The sequence below is a fragment of the Azolla caroliniana genome, unplaced genomic scaffold (genome assembly GCF_043228905.1).
Source record: "Azolla caroliniana isolate FFs.n. ecotype wild unplaced genomic scaffold, voAzoCaro1.0.p SCAF_12, whole genome shotgun sequence".
Lineage (NCBI taxonomy): Eukaryota > Viridiplantae > Streptophyta > Polypodiopsida > Salviniales > Salviniaceae > Azolla > Azolla caroliniana.
The window spans coordinates 4,415,950-4,425,925 of record NW_028230447.1 but is presented as its reverse complement, the minus strand read 5'-3'; the positions used below and the strand labels follow the sequence as shown (position 1 = coordinate 4,425,925).

Sequence of the window (9,976 nt, the reverse complement as noted above, 5' to 3'; positions counted from 1 at the left end):
CGGGAATATTGTAGAAGAATCAGAACCCATTCAAGTTGTCCTAGGTAGTTTTGTGTGTGTAATATCATTTAATATAATTAGTAGTCCAGAGCATCCCATTGTCCTAGGATTACCTTGGTTTGAATTACATAATCCAGCCATAGATTGGAGAACAAGAGAAGTCCGATATTGACCACCCCAAGAATCAACTCACCAAGTTTCGACCATTTCACTCCATCAACTACGCGAAGAAGGACCCAAGCAGGCAATGTTCCTATTTGCAATATCAGTACATCCTTCCAACACTATTAAGAAGGACTCCTCAATACAACTTCTAGCAAAATATCATCCTTATGCCGATGTATTTGACAAGGTAAAAGCCGGTACCCTTCCTCATCACCGTCCCTATGACTGTCCCATCGATTTACAACCAGGAACCGAGCCACCATGGGGACCAATTTACAACTTGTCACCCACCGAGTTAGAAGTCCTTCGAGCCTACATAGAGGAGAACTTGGCAAGCGGGTTCATCTGCCATTCGAAATCTCCGGCCGGTGCACCCATCTTCTTTGTCAAGAAGAAAGATGGCTCACTTCGTCTTGTTGTTGATTACCGCGGATTGAATAAAGTCACCATCCGGAATAGGTATGCACTTCCTCTTATATCAAGTCTTTTAGGGCGAGTTAATGGTGCCAAGTTTTTTACTAAAATCGACCTATGAGGAGCGTATAACCTCGTGCGGATCCGACCGGGAGATGAGTGGAAGACCGCCTTTCGCACGCGGTATGGGCATTTCGAGTATACTGTTATGCCGTTTGGCCTAACAAATGCACCCGCAGTCTTCCAACACATGGCAAATGATATATTCAGAGACCTCTTGGATATCTGTTTGATCATTTATCTGGATGATCTATTGATTTATTCGAAGACCCAGGACGAGCACGATTCTCATGTACTATTAGTACTAAAGCGACTCCGCGAGAATGGTCTTTATGCCAAGCTAGAAAAATGTAGCTTTGACTGCAAGCAAGTGGAATTTCTAGGCTACGTCATCTCCTCAAAGGGCATCTCCATGGATCTAGCTAAAATCCAAACTGTACTAGAGTGGCAAATTCCACGGTCGGTACGAGATGTACAATGTTTTCTAGGTTTTGCTAACTTCTACCGTAAGTTTATACAGGATTACTCGAAGATTATTTTACCTCTCACACAACTTACGAAGAAGGGCCAAGCATTTCTTTGGTCCATAGAAGCAGATATGGCTTTTCGGCATCTTAAGAAAGCCTTTACATCAGCACCGATTCTAGCTCATGTGGATACAAGCAAACTATTCATCATGGAGGCCGACGCATCAGATTTCGCCCTCGGTAGCATCCTTTCTCAACAAGGCGATAAAGAAGAGTTGCATCCGGTGGCTTTCCATTTGCGCAAATTCGATGTCGCAAAAATCAACTACGAAATTCATGACAAGGAGTTATTAGCCATCGTGGATTCATTTGTACAATGGCGGCATTTCTTAGAGGGCTCTCCACATCAGGTCATTGTCTTTAGCGATCATAAAAATCTTGCTTATTTTCAGAACGCTCGCGTACTAAATCGACGGCAAGCTCGGTGGGCGCAATTCCTCACTCGTTTCGACTTCAAAATCACATATCGACCGGGGAAGCAGCAAGGAAAAGCAGATGCACTGTCACGGCGTTCATATCTTGCACCTCGTCCTAGTGACGCAACATTTGATAATCAAAAGCAAGTAATCTTGGGACCAACACGATTGCACACAACACGGATTTTTCACACCTCGATGGATTCACGGATTACCGATGACATACGTGCAACCTTGAAGACGAATAATTTTGCTCAAGACATCCTGGCGCACATTGATACTTCTCGGGCATCCTGTTCTTAGTCTCAACAACTAGGTATTGACTACCGACAATTCGAATATCATGATGGTTTGTTATTCTTTAAAAAGCGCGTATATGTCCCTGATTGCTCTTGTCGCCTTCAAATCGTCCAACATTGTCACGACACCCATACGGCGGGACATTTCGGTAGTACTAAGACGTTGGAGCTAGTGCAACGATCTTTTTGATGGCCCCACATGCGCCGTTTTGTCGACGACTACGTTCGGACCTGTGATGCTTGCTGCCGAGCAAAGATGCCACAACACCATCCATATGGCTTGTTGGAACCCTTACCGATTCCAAGTAAGCCATGGCAGTCTATTTGTCTTGATTTTATCACAGATCTGCCGGTCTCGAAGGGGTTCGATGCTATCCTAACCGTCGTCAATCGATATACGAAGATGGCACATTTTGTGCCATGTACTAAAGCCATCACTAGCGAGGAAACCGGCGCTCTTGTTATGCGTGAGGAATTTCGGCATCATGGCCTCCCAGACAGTATTATCAGTGACCAAGGCCCACAATTTGTCTCCAAATTTTGGCAGCATCTCTTCAAGATGCTCAAGGTCTCCTGCAACCTCTCCTCCGGCTACCATCCTCAGACCAACGGGCAGGCGAAACGAACAAACCAAACGCTAGAGCAATATCTCCGGTGTTTCCTGAGTTATCAACAGGACGATTGGGCCGAGATTCTCCACTTTGCGAAGTTTGCGTATAATAATGCTATTCACTCCTCGACTCGGGTCTCCCCATTTTTCGCTTATACCGGTTTCCATCCTCGCTGGTCGGTGATCGACACCCTAGAGCTACCTACCAACCCTCATGCCGAGGATCATTTGGAGAGGCTACGCAAGATCCAGATGGATCTCTCTACTCACCTTCGTCATGCTCAACAACACAGAAGACTTATGCGGATCGTCATCGGATTCCCTCCTCTTTTGCCATCGGAGATCAAGTATGGCTCTTACGTCGTCACATCAAGACTACTCGACCGTGCGACAAGTTGGATTATCGACAACTCGGTCCCTTCCATATTACGGGTAAGATTAATGATGTCACCTTCCGCCTGGATCTCCCTCCGCAACTTCAGATACATCCAGTTTTCCATTGTTCTCTTCTTGAACCTTATAAAGCAAACACCATTCCTGATTGTGTGACACCACCGCCGCCCCCGCTGGAGTTGGACGCCGACCCGGAGTATGAAGTTGCTGCCATCCTCGATTCCAAACTTGTTCGCAACAAAATTTATTACTTGGTCGATTGGCTCGGTTATAGTCCGAGCGAACGTACTTGGGAACCCGTCGAGCATGTTGCCAATGCACAGGATCTTCTTGCTGATTTCCACCGAAAGTATCCGGACAAACCCAGTCCGTAATTAGCGTCGACTCGTTCCACTCGTCGTCTTTAAGGGGGAGATAGTGTCATGATATGGCAAGACTCAAACCCATGACCTTATGCTACATGGGTCGAGCTCTTACCATTAGACTATGAATTGTAAATTGTAGGATATTATTTTCATTTATGCTTTATCATAGAAAATTGATGTATATTCCAGATCTCTCTGGAACATTCTAGAAGCTTCAGGATTATTCCTAAAAACACTATAAAAGGAGGCACAAGGCATTATTTTGAACCAAATTGGTTCAACACCAGTCTTAAGCCTCTTAGCCGATTTGTACTTATCTTTCATATAATATAAGAGCTGCTGTCATCATCCTATCTCTCTCTCTCCTCTTCTCACTTCCTCTCTCTCGGGAATCTTACGCAGTCCCGTCCTCTTAGTACTAATAGTACTACTCTTCTTAGTACTAATTCCATCTCTGCTTTAGTACTATTCCTGACACTTTCAGAAGATCTTCTAGTAAAGGAATCTTGTGGGCCAGAAGCGTTCAAAAAAGATCTTGAAAGCTCACAAAACCTTATTGTTACCTTGAGGCCTTATATACAGTGCCCTCCCTAGTGAAGGCCACAAAAAGGGTATCTAAAGTACAATCAAGACCACCAAAGAAGAAGACCACCAAAATGCCGGACTCCGATTCATCAAGTGAAAACGAAGAGGAGGACACTAAGGGGACGCCAGGAGCTAAGCTGGCATCGAGTGTGTTGTCATCCGAGTAGAATAAGATAAGGAGAGAGTTAAGGCAGCGTAAATTGGTCAGGAAAGGGCAAGTGTTTAATTTGCCTATAACACACATCCATAGGCCCCCTATTGATGAAAAAACAGGTCGAAGACCACTTGAGATTAGAGAGCCACACCGCATGCATGTTCAAAATCTCAAGAAAAAAATGAAAATTAATCCTCATGCCACTATGGTGCCTTTTATTGTTATGGTAGATCCTGAAGAATGTGAAACCATTGAAGATTTTGATATTAGAAAGCATGATCAATATAATTACTTTGTCATTCGTGGATCGCATTTAGCGGAGGCACGTCGACAACTTGTGAGAGAACATCCAACGACTTTCTTCTTCAAGTATGCCGAGTGCAAAATTTACGTGGGGCTCACAACTGAAGAGGCAAAGTTGTTGGCATGGGACCATAATAATGATAATGACTATAGGCAAAAAATGTCGTCGATTGAGCGTATAAGGTTCTTCCACCACGAGTATTTGGACGTGAAACAAAAGTTTGTTGTGAAGGTACATCCAGGTCTACGACGTCAATGTCTGCATGAAGTCGGTATTGTGGTAGATGATAATGTTAAGTCCGATGGTCTTCGAAAATATGAGTCTTGGTTTCAACGGGCCTTTAGAGATGGAGAAGTATGGGACCTACACGATCAAATCTTCTCAATGTGGGAGAATAAGGAGGTAAAGGGTCAACAACAAAAGAAATGTAAGGTTGGTCCTCAACTAGAGTTCAAGTCACAAGCGGCCAAGAAAATTGACTTGACAATTGAAGAAGCGGCTGACGACATGAAGTTGTTTCTGTGGAGAGCGATGCAAGGTATTAAGGACGAGCAACTTCTTGTGTCTGTTTTGTCAAGGGTTGTGGCAAAAGATTTAACCCTTGAAGAAATGGTCACTGAGTTCAATAAGTCTTTCAAATACTGATATTGAAGTCTATATGGTGTAATTCAAAGTTGTAATCTTGATTTCTAATTTTATAGTCATAAGGTGTACATGAAGATCCAAGAAGTTATGATGAAACAACTTGGATGTATAACTTGGGAACAAGTGACCGAGGATTATCCTCTAACGTCTTCATATAAGGTGTTATCGGAGTATTTTATTGCATTCAAGGATTGGGTTAGTATTGGTGGTTTTTCATTACGCTTTCATCATATGTAGAGCTTGTATAATAATACTTGATGTCCTATTACTTCTATTAGAAACCGTGTCGTGGCAAGAAACAAGGAGAAGTTAAGGATATACACGATTTCCCTACATCCTTCCTTGCACATCTCGAACGAGCCAGAAAAGAAAAGGATTGTCGCTTAGTCAAGGCATACGAAATGGAGGAAGATGGCTCCTTTAAAAAATTTAGCCACAAAAAAGATATTACAAGAGATCTTTACTACAATGTGGTTTGCGGCGATGTCGTCGACTTGATCCAAAAAGTGCCAAAGAAGGAATATACGCTAATGATTGCAGATATTCCTTATGGATTTCGAATGGCTGGGTCATCATACGATGATGAACCGTTTCGGTTTAAACAGTTGGAGAAGATGGTCAAGGATTTCGCTGAGCTAACAACTGCATCATTATGGCGAATAGTTGTCTTTCATAGTATGGACCAAGGGTACTCGGTAGCTCAAGCTTTGAGATCTCGTTGCCATGGCATCGAGAACCTTGCATGGTAAGGATTATTTATAGGTGTCATTCACTATATTGCATTTCTTAAGGTTGTTCAATCTATTCTTAACTCGATGTATTATTTTTTATAGGATAAAAACCAATGTAAATAGAGGGCCAACTTTTCGGTTCGTTAATGCCATTGAATACATCACGGTTGGCTACTTCAATGAAATTAAGAAACAAAGAATCAAGGAGCATTCTAATGAAGTGGGAGGTTCAAATCTGCTGGTATATCTAGCGGTGACACGGAAATTGCAACATGTCACCACGATAGAACAGGGACTTGTCAACCCATATCAAAAACCTCAGTGACTTATGATGCGCTTGATCGAGATGTTTTCTATCGAAGGAGATTGGATATTAGATCTCTTTTCTAGCATAGTTATTCCTCGAACTAGGGTAACGATCTTGAGATAACCAATACCGAATCTTTTTTGTTTGACAACTAATTCTTCTTGTTACTTTCTTCACAGGAACGACATTTGCATGTGCATTGAAGCTCTTTAGAAATACAATTGCATTGGAGAAGGACGAGGAGCAAGTTATATTTATAAATATGAGGAGTAAGGCTTTCTGGGAGTGCCCAGACCAGGATGAGGAGGTCGGTGCAAAGAACCTTGCTAATACAGAAAGGTTTCAACCTGCTTCGCGAGAGCCTATTCCTTTGTTAGTCGGCGAACCTGGGGAGCTAATAGAGCTTGATGATGAGCTTATAGAAGATATTTCATTGGCTTGGCTAACAGGGGAAGCCAATGCACATATAGCTGAAGAGAGTTCTACACAAGATGATGAAGAAAATGACATTGATGAATTGATTGCTATGTAATAGACTCTATGAAGAAAATGACACTGACGATTTGTTTGGATTTCACATTATTAATACAAATTTTGGGTTTTACTTGGTGGATTCTATTCTTTATAATCTTCTATATGTTTCAATTTTATTTTTATATACTTGGTTAGTAGACTTATGACATTGGTTTCACCGTGTGCATAGCTGACTACCAAATTTATGGAGAAACATGAATTAGTTTAAATTGAGGCTGATTTTGGTCCAAGCTACCCTTAACATAACATGGTCGTACAATTGTTGGCATGACTGTCCATGTTGTTATTATGGATCTTTGTCTTCTATTGTTAAAACTATTATGTTTCTATTCCATTGTTGCTTAGATTGTGTAGTGTGTTGATAATGGTTCCACTAGCGTTATCCGCATGTTTTTATACGCTTGTAGTTCCACTTGTGTTATCGTTCGGAGTTTGATCCTGTGTGAATCACCTAAGCAATAGAGTAGATCAATTTTAAATACAGGTATGAAAGCCTTAATAGGTTTGTTATTTCCACCACATTATCCTAAAGTTCACTTCCTTACATTGTCCACAATTATATATATATGGTTTGATCCCATACGAACAAACTGAGGAATAAATTAGATCAACTTTAAATACAAGTATTGAATACTTTAATAAGTTAGTTATTCCAATCACATTATCCTAAAGTGCACTATCCTACATTGTCCACAATTATATACATGCACGTATGGGTCAAAGTATAAATTATAACTCATTTTATTAGTATGGATACAAGTACACCTCATATTTTTGTAAAACTTACCAAATTAATATAAGTCTTTAACTTAGTGTTTCCTTTGTCGCACATTAGTGACATATTGAGCCATTGTTGAACTTTATTATGCCTACATTAACTTATCAACACGTCCAAACTTGCATGATTTCTAATGATCTCCACTCGTAGACCTATCATGTATTTTTATATTTGCAAATTCTAATCAAGTTGTGGAACATGTGATACTAGTGCATCCAATCTTTGTAGAGAGGGTGTATTTGCTTCGTTTCAAGAAGATTCTACAAGTGGAATGCGCAATCCTTCCACTTGTGAACGCGAACGTGTTCTTTGCTTCTTTGCATAAACTCATATAACAAACCAATAGTGGATCCCTCCCTATCAGTAAGTCGTAAAACACTATACAATGGTGCCATTAGGGTCAAAACAACTTGAAACGAGGACTCAATTGTAGGGTCAAGGATGTAGTTCTTTACATTCATGGCATCTGGCTTATTGCAATCTAACCAAGACCTCCACATGTCACTCACCACTGTTTGCTCAAGAGGATGCCAAACTTTGAGCAAACGTTATATGACTAGTGCATCCAATCTTTGTAGAGAGGGTGTATTTGCTTCGTTTCAAGAAGATTCTACAAGTGGAATGCGCAATCCTTCCACTTGTGAATGCGAACGTGTTCTTTCTTTCTTCGCATAAACTCATATAACAAACCAATAGTGGATCCCGCCCTATCAGTAAGTCGTAAAACACTATACAATGGTGCCATTAGGGTCAAAACAAATTGAAACGAGGACTCAGTTGTAGGGTCAAGGATGTAGTTCTTTACATTCATGGCATCTGGCTTATTGCAATTTGACCAAGACCTCCACATGTCACTCACCACTGTTTGCTCAAGAGGATGTCAAACTTTGAGCAAACGTTATATGACAAGGTACATCACACCAAACCTTGTCTTGGAAGGTCTCAAGATGGCGAGGTTACTGTGAGCAGAAAAAAATTCCCTAGCATTCCTCTTCTTGAAAAAAAATATACAATATTATTTGCTTTCAACATAATACTTTTCATCCAAGGCAACTGACTAATGTCCTCCAAAAGCAGATCCAAAGAATGGGTTGCAGATGGAGTCCAAACAATATTAGGGAACTCTTATTCTAGCAAAGACCCCATGTAGACACAACTAGATGCATTGTCTGAAATGACTTGGACCACATTTTCCTTACCAACCTCTCTAATTGCCTCTAAAATTCTTTCAGCTAACCAAGAGCTATCAATTGTTGGTGTTGTATTAGCATGGCTACAATCAATGGACTTGAGGAACATTGTCCCATAACAAGATGTTACGAGGACATTTACAAGTTGCCTATGAGAAACATCAACCCATCCATCTGTTAATATAGAACAACCATACTTTGCCATAATCCTTTTACCCTTTCTAACTTTTCTTGCAAGGATATAACCTCAGTTTTCAAGCCTTTCGTCCTCATGTAATTATATGTGACTCCATTATGTTTCTCTCCAATTGTAGAGAAAGCTTCAACATGTTCCGCCAACATGGTGTTTTTAATAGATTAAATGACAAATTTGCTTCAATGATACATCTCACCTCCATAACGTTTGCATGTTGTTTCCTTTGCATTTGTAACACATGTCCTTTACGCAATGGTTGTTGTTTCACTATAATTACTGGTGGAAATGGTTGGCGACTAGCACCACCCATACATGACATGCTTTGACTTTCACCAACAAAGATAGATGAGCATGAGGTAGAAACACCTAAAACAGAAAAAAATTCAAGATAAATCATTTACAATTATTTAAACATTAGTAATCAAGACACCTATTGTAGGCTTGTGTCTATACCTTATTCAGGCATGTTGAATTGAGTCGATCTCTGCTACTATATCTCCTTCTTTGCCAATTGCTTGGCTTCCACAATTACCATACAAAGTTGTAAGGTCAATCAAAATTTCCTTGGGGACATTGGTACATTTCGTTACTTCATGACTAGGTTTTCCAATTAAATGAGCAATCATTCGTGTTGCTGACCCACACATATGTTTGTTGCAAAATTTACAATTCCAACTCCTATTTCCTGTTTGACTTCTTGCGACATTGAGGCAACATGTATCCCAATATTTGTTCTTAATGGGCAACATTTTCCTTCTTTATGTTCTACAAATCAATAAAATTGAGATACTGAAAATGGAAAATAATACACAAAAAGAGGAAATTCAATGCATGTGACATGCATAAAAACAGAAAATTCAACTCTTTTGGAAGCTAAAAAGGAAGCAAAAATTACCATAACTTAACTAAAGAGCCTTAATGCTTAATGTAATAACAACATGCATAAAAGAAAAAAATTCAACAAGTTTGGAAGCCAAAAGGGAAGTAGAATTTGGTCAAGAAATCCATCTTGAAGTTGTACAGAAAGGGTTCGATGAAGATCTATTTATTCATAGTGCTTTGCTAGATATGTATGTCAAATGTGAATCTTGAAGTTGTACTGAAAGCATTAGATTCTTTCGATAAAATGCAAGTTGAGGCACGAGCAGTCTTCGATCAATTGGAAGTTAAAGAGGTGGTTTCATGGACTGCTCTTATCACTGGCTATGTGGAACATGGGCCTGTCAAAGAAGCATTAGAATGTTTTCAGATATGCAGAGTATGGGCATTCCATGACATCATTAAAAAAGGACCAAGCACTTTT

The 9,976-nt window shown here is 40.3% G+C and overlaps 1 pseudogene; it reads right to left on the bottom strand.

The window, feature by feature from the left end:
* Window positions 1–7,547: 7,547 nt before the first annotated feature.
* LOC147856885 (uncharacterized) lies at window positions 7,548–8,433 on the bottom strand (annotated as a pseudogene).
* Window positions 8,434–9,976: the final 1,543 nt, after the last annotated feature.